An 11,633-nucleotide genomic window follows, 5' to 3' on the forward strand; every position below is an offset into this window, starting at 1 on the left:
TGATAAGTTTGAAGCAAATAATAACAAGGACATTAATTGTTGTGGTAGTGGGCTCAAGGTAAGTGTAGTAAGAAATGTTACCCTTTCACCCAACATACTTTTACTACTGTGGTGATACCAAAAGCCAACTAGTTGCATTTTCTTGCGTGGTACCTTCCTATGACATCTCCACATTTGGGGAATGAGGTAGAAGGTACAAGTTTCATCCTTAGCTTGCTTTTGCATCTTAACCTTAGATCAGTCTATTATCCTTAAACAGGCATAGGGCATAGGAGGGTGCTTCACAGCTATCAAAATCAAAATCAAGAGATTCATACAACCCCAATGGAATCACCAAAGAACCAAGACAAGGTTGAGGGTAAGTGGTGGCAAGCATCAAAACCCATCCCTCCACACACACGTATTTTGCAACATACCTTTTTGGGTCACCCTTTGTTACTAGTCTATCTAGAGTCCCAATGACTCACAAAGTACCGAATTGCTACCAAGATTTTTAACTTTTCCTTTGAAGATGGTGTCTTTGAGTTTTGCAAGGTTTGGGATCTATTTTCACAAGGAAGAGGGAGAGTTTGAGCTTCGAAAACTTGTGGACAAGAAGAGCGCAGCTCGTGGTTTTCGACGTGTTTTCAGCTATCAATATGATATCCCATGAGCATCACCACATCTTAGTAAGTTATAAACCCTAAACTTTTCATATTAATGATTATTTTGAGCATTCCATATTATATCATCACATAACAAATCACTAAATTGCAAGGGGGTAGTCGTAGGAAGATGTGGCATCCTAGAGATTCCCTAAACTGAAACTACTCATGTTGTGCATGTTTGAACTATATATAGTAAGTCCATTTTTGAATACTTGTCTTTCGTACATAGATTTTAACTGTAAGATCATCCAAATTGGAGTTGTGAGAGCTCGTCATAGTCAAAACTAGTCGTGGGAGTTGGAAATAGTGTAAATCTACAGAAAACACCTAACCTATTTTCTCTCTCGTTTTGAAATTTGCCAAAACCAAGCATAGTATATTACCTTCCATGGGCATATCAACCTACAAAGTTTGAGCCCAAACAGATAAGTTTGATTTTGGACCCTTTCAAACGGGTTGTGCATGCATTGAATTCATCACTGTGCCTGTTTTTTGTAGTTTTTTACTACCAACTTGGGTCTAAGCAGTCCAATGCACTATTTTGCACTACAAATATACATCTAATTAAGTTTGGTGAAATTTCGAGCATTCTAGGTCATTCTATGAACCCAAGGAAAAAGTGTGCACACTTATGTAATGTGCATAGTGCAACACTAAGGAAAAGAGTATTTCCCTTAGTGTTGCACTATGTTTGTGCATTTAGGTGATGTGTATAGTGAAACAGTAAGGAAAAGGGTATTTTCAAAAGCATATCTAGCTCTTTCTCCATGTTGTAGTGAAAGGATGGCAAGCAATCCATATGAAGCTCCTATAGAGGAACCACAGGAGCTAGAAACCCTAGCATACCAGACCCTATCATGTCCTTGCTCTGCAAGTCATTGAGACGACTCCAATCCAATCCTTGGGATGGCAATAGTCCAGTGTGTTGATGTGGTGTATGAATGCCACTGGTAAAGGAAAAATCATCTACTACCAAGGGTACTGCTTTGAACTATGCCAAGGTAATGGCGTGTGGCCCTGGAGGGTTTGTGTGTGGTATGGAGGTTATCACATTGTTCAGGACAGTGTGATAACCTAGAGCCAACGTAATGGGGTGTAGTATGGAGGGTTTACTCTGAATCATTCAGGACAGTGTGATAACCTAGAGCCACTCAATCCTCATCTAGTCCTTGGTTGCCCCCAAAAAAGAGTCCCCCAAAAAGCCACTCCTTAGTGTTGGGTTGTTGTTTGGAAGTGTGCATGGAAACACCGCCTCTCAAGGATGGCCAATGCAACATATTCTCTCATCAACCGAGGTTTTTCATGGTAAAGATGAGGCTAATAAAGAGAACCCCCCAAACATATAAGATGAAGGTGTCCTCTGCATATGTGAAATGGTGTCTCGACATAATTCGATGGGAACCTTGGTATATCAAGCCTCCAAGCAATCAAACGAAACTCATGAAGCGTTATGTAGTCCCTCAAAGCTTTCATAACTTACATGATACCCAAAAGCAAGCTCTTTCATGCCTAAAGAGAGCAAATGTTTTTACAAAAATAACAACCTAGCATGGCATGAGTTTGAATAGCCACTCAACATTATATACCAATTAAATTAGATATGAATGCCTTCTTTTCTGCTTGTTAATTGGTACCCCACGGGAACACATCAATAGGCCCTGTTCTCTAGTTGGCTTGGCTAGCCTTTCTGTAGACGGGATTCACATTTGCTGCTTGCAAGCTCTCATGCCCCCATGAAACTGCCTCTCCTTCGGACAGCTTGTCCTTCAGCCATTAGCTCTCCAAGGTCGTTCCCTTGATTGAGATTCATCATCCACAATGATGAACCTTGATCGGGTGTGTGTTTGAAAAACTGCCAAGATTGAGCTCAATTGATAATGTTGGTTCTGAACCTTTCAAGGCTGACCTCGCTTGTGCAGGATCTATCAGTGCCCTATTTTTGGTAATTCCCTAGAGCTAACCTAGGTTTGTAAAGCAAAACCTATTTTTGGCATTGCCAATATACACGAAACCAAGCTTTGTGGGGTTCCGAGTATTTTTGACCCCTGTATACTAATTGCTAGAGTAAAATTGGACTCATGCAATTTTTGTTGTTCAATCAAGAATTGAAATTTGATTGCAAAATTTAGATTCTTTTCTTTTTTTCTAAGGATAGATTTTTACTCTATAAGAACATCAAAATAGGAGTCCTTGCCTAAATTGTTCTCTCTCAGCATTTGGGATTTGGAAATTCTGAGATTAGGTTTATATTTGTTAACCCTTATCGGAGACCTCTATGGCATACCACATCATTTTCACCACCTTTGGGCCACAGACGGCAAAATGTGAAGAATTCACTTGAAAACTATGTTTTGTATATTTTACGTGTGTGCTCACCCCTTGTATATTAAAGGCACACCATAGGATTTTAGGTGGAGAGTGCTAGCTTTAGAATAGGTTCTTACACTAGCTAGAGTGACCAAATGAGCCGGAGGACCATACTTATAACTTTGGCCATCCAAGCGTGTGAACCCTAAAGGTTGCCTCTACAAAAGCTAAAATGTAACTCTCATGACCCATTATTTTACGCTAATTCAATAGAGTGCTCTTCTTCTCTATCTGCTATCTTATGGTATTGCTTGCTTGCTTGCTTGTGTGAGCTCTTATGTGTGCTGGCCTGCTTGTATGTGAGAGAGTGAGTGTGAGAGAGTAAGCTGTGAGGAGGGTCGAGCTTCCTTTGGAGTGTCGCAGTGGTGTGGCAGGCGGCGACAGAGTGGAGCTTTGGAGTGCAACTACGCAGTGTTGCATTTTGTTGTTATAATTGCAAAACTGTGTTTAGTTTTGGTCAATTTCTACAAAAATTGTATTTTTTTCAAATCTGTATTTCATGTTTTAGTTGATTTCTACATTTTCTAGTTTTTGCATTTTCTTTCAATTTCAAAAATGAAAAACAACAAATTGGGCATAAAATTGAATTAATCTAGGTAAAAAGACCTCAAAATCAATTTTCGAGCATAGGGTTTATCCCAATTTAGACTTCGTACATAGAAAAATTGGGATTAAAACCAAAGTTCAGGGAGGATTTTCAAGGCAAATTAAATTATGTGTTTTGCAAGTTTTCTACATTTTTGCATTAGTATAACTAATGCAGATTAAGTTAACATAATCCCCATATAATTTGGGCCACTAGGTATTAGACTTGATTGGATGGCCACATTTAATGTGTGTAGGCTTTTTCAGGCCACTAGCCCAAAAAGTTCAAAAGCCTATCAATATCCATTTTTGGATAAGTTTTGAGTAGTTAGACACGTTTAATGCATGCAGGCCAAGGCAAAGATTCGGGGAATACTCTTTTCCAGAGCGCGTGGGAATACTCTTTTCTAGAGCGGGTGGGAATACTCTTTTCCAGTAGGTACGTAAATCGTAAATCGTAAATCGTGCAGGCCCAAGGTAAAGATTTTGGGAATACTCTTTTCCACTAGTAAACGTAATCCGTAAATCGTAAACTAAGAACTGTAAACCAAAGTAAAAAGTTTTAAAAAAAATAAAAAACAAAAAAATAAGAAAGTAAAAAATAAAAAATAAGAAGGGAAAGGGAAAAGGTATTTTTCAAAAAGTGCACACATAAGTTTGCCTAATATATTTTTTACACTATTGCGATCGTGTTGACGCAACTTGTGTAACACCCCAAGATTTTATATTTTTACATAGTTGAGCTTAACTATGGGATCTAGTTAAGGAGTCAGTGCCTATAACGCTTAATTGACCCCCCAAAAAAAAGTACACTGTTTTTGTACTAGAAGGGTTAAGAAACACTAGAAACTTGTTTCAGAAAAACTTTGGATAGTCCAAAAAAAATTTAAAATAAATAAATATAATTTAAAAACTCAAAAAAATTCAAACTTGTCTAGGGCATCTGTAGGACCTTCCAGCACCCATATTGACATGCATCTACAATCTCAACGTGTATTAGAGGCCCATTTAAATGATAGCACATCCTAGTTTAGCATTGTGCAAGAACCTACACTAGGGGACAGTGACACATCATTAAATTTCAAGTCAATGGAAGGATCCCCAATCCCAAGAAGTGAGAATCCTAACCAAGCCTCACCAATCAAGCCAACTCTACTAGTTTTTTTGACCGCATATCTAGCTACCGCAAAGGTTCGGCCTCGATTGCTACCTCTGAACCAAATCATACTACATACAAACAACATGATGAAGGAGTTAAGGTAAACTCTAGAGAGACACTTGGTATACTCTCATCATCACAAGAAGGGAGCATTCACCTTGATATCCCTATCCATATAGCTCATGTTACACCTGCTTTGCAAACAACTATGATCATCGAACCACCCCCTACACAAGTGCTTATGCATGATGATAGAACATTAGAAGAAGTGCAGGCAGTAGGGACACTAATCTAGGCTACTAGAGAAAAGGAAGAAAAGACTTTGCAATTGGCACAGCAAGGATTAGCAGCCCAAACAACTAGTTCAATATTCCCAAAATAACTCCCAAGCCAAGACTGCGCAAGTAGTGCCCGATAGTCTCAACACAAGCAATAACATTGCGTCTACGTTGGGGAAAGAGCTAGATTTGCATATCTTAGATCAACGTCTTCTCACAAATGATTGGGAGTATGATGTATCAATAGAGACTCTTATGGACCTCGCCCAGGCCAAGCTTATGGTGTTAGTTGGGAAGGGATTGTCCAATCAATACCTAGGGGCACAACAGAGGAGGAACAATTGCACGGTATCTATGATTTCATATATAGGATCATTGAATATAAAAGGATCCAAAGATGTATGGCACAAGTCGAGACATCCAAAGCAAGAATGCCCACCAATGCTTAATAAATAGGGAAACACTATTACTAGAGGCTCATATTTTATCCAAGGATTTTACTATGAAAAAGTAGAGGGAAAGAAGTACACTCTTCTTGACATATAGCCCACTGTTTTTATTTACTCACATATCAAGTGAGAGCTATCGAATTCTCTATAGAACCTATGAAGGGTGCCCATAATGTGTACACCCTTTCGTTAGAAGTCTACGAGTCAATTTATAATAGCATGCCATTTGATCTATAACTCAAGTTGTATACTCAATAAGAGGTACCATAGCCTAAAGTTTAATTTGGATGTAACTTCTTTTACTATAAGCGAGAATGTCATGTATTGATGGCTCCTTTCATTCAATCAATCTCAGTGCATGATGTTTTTGTGCATGAGAGAAAGAGAGCACTATTTTTTAACTTCAAAGCCTAGTCATCTAAGACACTTACGAAATTCTTTAAATCTGATGCATGGAGGAGCTTTAAAGCAGTCTACATAATACCTTAAAGCAGTCTACATAATACCTTAAAGCAGTCTGTTAGGGTGACTATATCAATGCTCAAAAAAAGCTAAAAGCACATGTATCATAATTGAGGACAACTGCACATGCACGACATGGCCAAAATTGCATACAGGCATGGGACTCACAGAACCTATGAAGGGAGGCCCCACAATAGAGTGCTTTTACTAACCCCATTTTAGGGATAACAAGGTTTATTACACCTAATTATATGCTAAAGCATGAGTAATCTACATCAAATGTCAAGGATGGATACACTAGACTCATGTATAAACAAGCCATAAAGCAATGGTGTACAAATCTCAAACTTGGACGGACGCCCGTAAAGGTCCAACAAATAATTAATGGTGTTTTTCACTCCAAGAGCATGTGGTAGTGAGCTAGGATATGCTCCCTCATGTTGTAATGCATCAATGTATTATTAGATGAAGCAATGTATAAGAAATAGGCTAAATAAAAGCTTTGGGCACTTGCCCAGCCAATTTGTGTGTGAACACTTATGGCCATGTATATAAGGTAATTGCTCTCATAATGCTTGAAGAGCACTCTCGCATTGTGCAATGGAGATTTCCCTCTTGCTAAACTTCTCTCTAATCTTCTATCTAGTGAGTGTGTGTGAGGGATTTGATATGAGAGGAGGGAGTAGTGTCGTAGTGTAACGCGACGGTGTGACAATGCTAGTGGGAGAAGGCAAATGGTAAGGTGTTGTTATGTGTACATTATATGTGCATATACTAGGAGGCTAATCCACATTAGGCTTGTGAGCATGGAAGCATGGAACCAAGCTCTAGTGGAGAATGGGTTAGGACAAACCTTACGGGTTAAGGTTAGGGTCAGGCATCCAAGGGTCACACATGTATGGGAAATGGAGAGTCAAGAGTCACTTTGAGGGCCCTCACACTCAAGGGATGTTATCTTGAGGCTAGGTGATGATATGATGTTCTCTCTCATGCCATTTCACACTACAGCTACATGGTGCTGGATTGGAGTCATACCTCTTGGTGGTATGGGGCATCAAGGTAAAGGTATGAGGTACTTCATTGTAATTCATGTGTGCATCCCTTGGGCGCACGGGGGTTGTTGGGTGGATGAGTTTATGCCTAGTTTATGCATGTTTATGCATGACAATTATCTAGAGAAATCTTATGGTTTTAAATCTCTAGTTAATTGTTGTTATTTTTTTTCTCATTCTAATTTTTAGCATTTTTTAAAGTAAATTTTAATATTTACTAAATAAAAATATTATTTTATTGATTTGTTTTGATGATTATCACATGGATCATTTATATGGCGGTTGGAACGCGTGTTTCTTCTATTCAATGGACGAATCGACGTTGCGGAAAAATTTCGTGAGTTCAATGCTATTTTTTTATTTTTTCGATTTAAAATAAATATTTATGGAATTTTTACCAAAATACCATGCATTTTATTTGCGGACATTTATGATAGAGTGAATTCCTTGAATTTTTATAATATTTAGAAATTTTTCTTCAGTTTTTAAAAATTTTTAGAGCATTTTTTTGGTAAAAATGTTTTTTTTATGCATTTCGGAAGGTTTTCTGCAATGATGCTATTAATTTTTCTGCCAAATTTCTCCTAAAATGCAGTATGGGCTAGCCAATTGATGCATTGAGTGCTCTCGTGTACGTGGGATTCTTTTCTCCTCTCAAAACTGAATTTTTCTTCTATTTTCACTCCCACATGTGTGAACCTCTCTTATTAGGCACATTTTAATTAATGTTAATCATAATTAAGAATTAATTATGATTAAAAAGTTAATTAATGCTTAATCCTCCTCTCTGTTAACAGAAAAGGAGGGGGTGGAGAGAGAAGAAATGAATGAATGGAGAAGAAGGGGAGGAGAGAGGAAGAGAAGAAGAAGAGAACTTTTTAACGTCGTAGGAAACTATCCCAAGAGACCAAATTGATCTATCCGACAAGATTTGAACTCAAGACCTTTGATTCAAGAGGGAAATGAGCTAACCAATCTACCACACTTGGGTGATAGAAAGGTTAGCCCATTTTTCTCTTCTTATTCACACACACACCCACACACCCACACACACATTGAGAAGAGAACTTTTTAACGTCGTAGGAAACTATCCCAAGAGAGGAGAGAGGAGAGAGGAGAGGGGAGCCTCATCCTCCCTCTCTCACTTGAATCGCAATGCACCTAGGGGGGATGTGGAGGCAGTTTTAGTTCATACGCAACCATGCCAATTCGATGTATAACTTGAAATGGACCACAATATCTAGGAGATAAATTCGAGCATTTTCCTGTTGACAAAGTCTGAGAGTCTTTAGCAACTTTTAAATAAACCAACACTCTTGGTTCAAAAGACCGAGGTGAGCGTCCTCTATCAGCATAAAACCGTGCCCTATCGTGAGCACTCCTGATAGAATCCCGAGCTTCGGTCAGCATTTCCTGCATATCACGCAAGAAATCCCTCGATGCATCAAGCTCAATGTCATTAAGATCGATATCAATAGGTGCCCCCTGGGTTGATACCCATACATAAGCATGAACAGACTAAAACCAATAGCCGTATGTTTAAAACTGTTATAGGTAAATTCCATCATTGTGGAAGATATTTTTTCCAATATGATGATTCCTCTACAATCTGATTCACACGCTCTGTTTGTCCATCAGACTCTGCGGATGATCAGAGGAACTCATATTCAAAGTAGTTTCCTCGTTGTAAACCATTTGGAATAAAGTAGGAAGACATAGCATTATAACAGCAGGAACCAGGGATCCATTGGCGGCCCGATGTACCCATATCTGCACATGGAATTATCGACGTCCCGAGTTACCCATATTAACATAGAGAGTTATCAACGTCTCGATGAGTCACATATGTACATTCGTAAACCATTAGGTGGACTATATAAATCACCTAAAGGATGAAACTAATGCCAACAAAGGAAGAATCCAAAATTCCTTAATCCGAACACAACAAGATAAACTTGAACTCTAAAGAAAGAGATTTCAACAAGTGACTTTGAATGTTGGGGTCAACATGCCGAGTTCATCCAGTCTTTCATGTTAGTAAATTGAAAGGGAACCTGGGAGGTAAGGAAAACATAGTTACTCTTCAAAGAACTCGTTGAAGTCGAAGATTTATCCAATGTTCCACATGAACCTGAAAAGGTACTTGAATTCAGGGAAAGAAAACTTCGTAGTTGACTAATCCTTGAGGTTAAAATTAGGTGAAAAGTTACAAAAATAGAGGATTCGACTTGGGAGTCGGTTGAGAATGTTTAGCGCAGATTTCTTTGTTTTCATTGTAAGAGTGCAATGTTTTGAGAGAGGGGAAGTATGTTATGTGCACATTATATGTGCATATACTAGGAGGCTAACCCACATTAGCCTTGTGAGCATGGGAGCATGGGAACAAGCTCTAGTGGAGCATGGGTTATGACTAACCTTAAGGGTTGAGGTTAGGGTCAGGCATCGAAGAGTCACACATAGGAAATGGAGAGTCAAGAGTCACTTTGAGGGCCCTCCTATTTAATAGGGGAATGGGACACACTCAAGGGATGTTATCTTGAGGCTAGGTGATGATATAATGTTCTCTTGCGTAGAGGATTGTGTCTACTCTTATGCCATTTCACACTACAGCTACATGTTGCCGGATTGGAGTCATATCTCTTGGTGGTATGGGACATCAAGGTAAAGGTATGAGGTACTTTATTGTAATTCATGTGTGCATCCCTTGGGCTCGGGGGTGGTTGGGTGGATGAGTTTATGCCTGGTTTATGCATGTTTATGCATGACAATTATCTAGAGAGATCTTAGGGTTTTAACAGGTGCCCATGGCAGTGTGGAGCTTGGAGACATCAAGGGTTACGAGCTCATCCATAAGCAAGATCCATGGCACATTGAGGTGAGTGATTCCCTCTTTGCTATCACTTACCCTTAACTTTTTTGGCACCAATCTCGAGGAGCAATCCCTTGGCTTTATCATTTTTACTAAGAAACCCTATGTTTCACATGCGCTCAAGGGGTATTTAAAAAACTCCTTACCTTTAAATTTTTCATGAATAAAATGACCCCTTTTTCTTTATGGACACGGATTTTTTTCAAAATCAATTAAAAAACCCCTTATGTAAATGTATTTCTGTAAATTTACAATAAAATTTTGAATTAAAAAATCCCTTCATTCGAGCTCATGTGGTATACTTACATATTTTTAGATGAATCCCCCAAGGGTTTATCCATTCCTGACACTTAAATAGTGGAGTTCCATGAATGAGAGTGGAATTTGATGGAGATTTGTGTAAAAATGGTGTGGTTTTTTCTTTCTTGTATGTGTTAATATAGAACTTAGGTGCTTAATTTTAGCATATTAACTAGATTTTTTGTTGTAGTGGATTACATTAGCATGTTAATATTCATACTAGGTAGCTTAACCAACAAAAAAATTCATAAAAAATAAAATAACTCTTGATTTTTGCTAATTCTTACTATTATACTTTTTTTTGTATTGGTGAAGTCAAGAGATAAAAATCACAAAAGATAGGCTCCATTGAATACATATTCATGATCTTCATGCTTAGAAGATCCATACTGGACAATTTGGTCAAGCAAAAACATCAAAAAAAAAATTCAAAATTTTAATTTTAATTTTTTTGTAAAATCAATTTTTAGATATAACTTGCATGATTACAGTCATAATTATGCAGATCACGGCTATGTTTATTATCTTCCTAAGATTGTCGTCACATGACTTCTGGGATTATGAGGCCAAAATAGTAAACCTTATCTTGATCGGTGTGATTTTGCAGAATCACGGCACGTGATTGTCACATCACCAACACGCCTCTGGAATCATGGTGTACAAACAAATCACAATGTACAAGCGCGACGTGATTTTGCAATCACGAAAAAAAAATCATCTTGATCACGAATCACGATGTACGGACAAATCTTGGTGTACGAACGACATGATTTGCGATCACAAAAAAAAGTGACATGATTTTGCACTCACCAAAAAAAAAAATCAACATGATTCTATAGTCACAACAAAAAATCATGGGATACAACCAAAACCACCGTGTACGAGTAACCTGCAGAATCACAAGTCAAACCTACAAAATTACAATGCAAGAACAAGGTCAAAAGAAGGTAGAGGGAGCCTAAAATAGAAAAAGAGAGTGGAAGCTTTTGAGAAGCTAGAAGCTTACACTTTGGCTCAAGAATCCCAACCTAACTGAAAGCTTCCAAAGGCCCAAAAGTCCAATTTATGTCATCTAAGGGTCCAAACTAACTACCTCAATGAGTGCTGCACTTCTAAATTACTTGGATTTCTTGTAATTGTGTTTTCTACGAAATATTAATGCAAGTTTAAGTTTGAACTTTGTCACCTCGAGGTACCTCAAAGTTATGCGTGAGTTTTAGACTAAGGGGTCCCATATGCTAGAAACCTAAGAGAAAGAGGGACTCCTTAGCCAAGAGGCTTTCAAAAATAAGGTCAAAAGAGAAAAGAATGGCTAGTCTAGAAGGTCAAAGCTTACCCCTACACATGCAGAGGTCTGATTTGGATCTTGAAGCTAGCCTTAAGCAACCATTGAGACCTATGCCACACATTGAAGCTTCACAATCCTTAGGGATGTCGTACCCACATTGGACCAATACGATACACA

Source organism: Cibotium barometz, chromosome 44 (genome assembly GCF_041138505.1).
Source record: "Cibotium barometz isolate CiBa-2024 chromosome 44, ASM4113850v1, whole genome shotgun sequence".
NCBI classification, from domain to species: domain Eukaryota; kingdom Viridiplantae; phylum Streptophyta; class Polypodiopsida; order Cyatheales; family Cibotiaceae; genus Cibotium; species Cibotium barometz.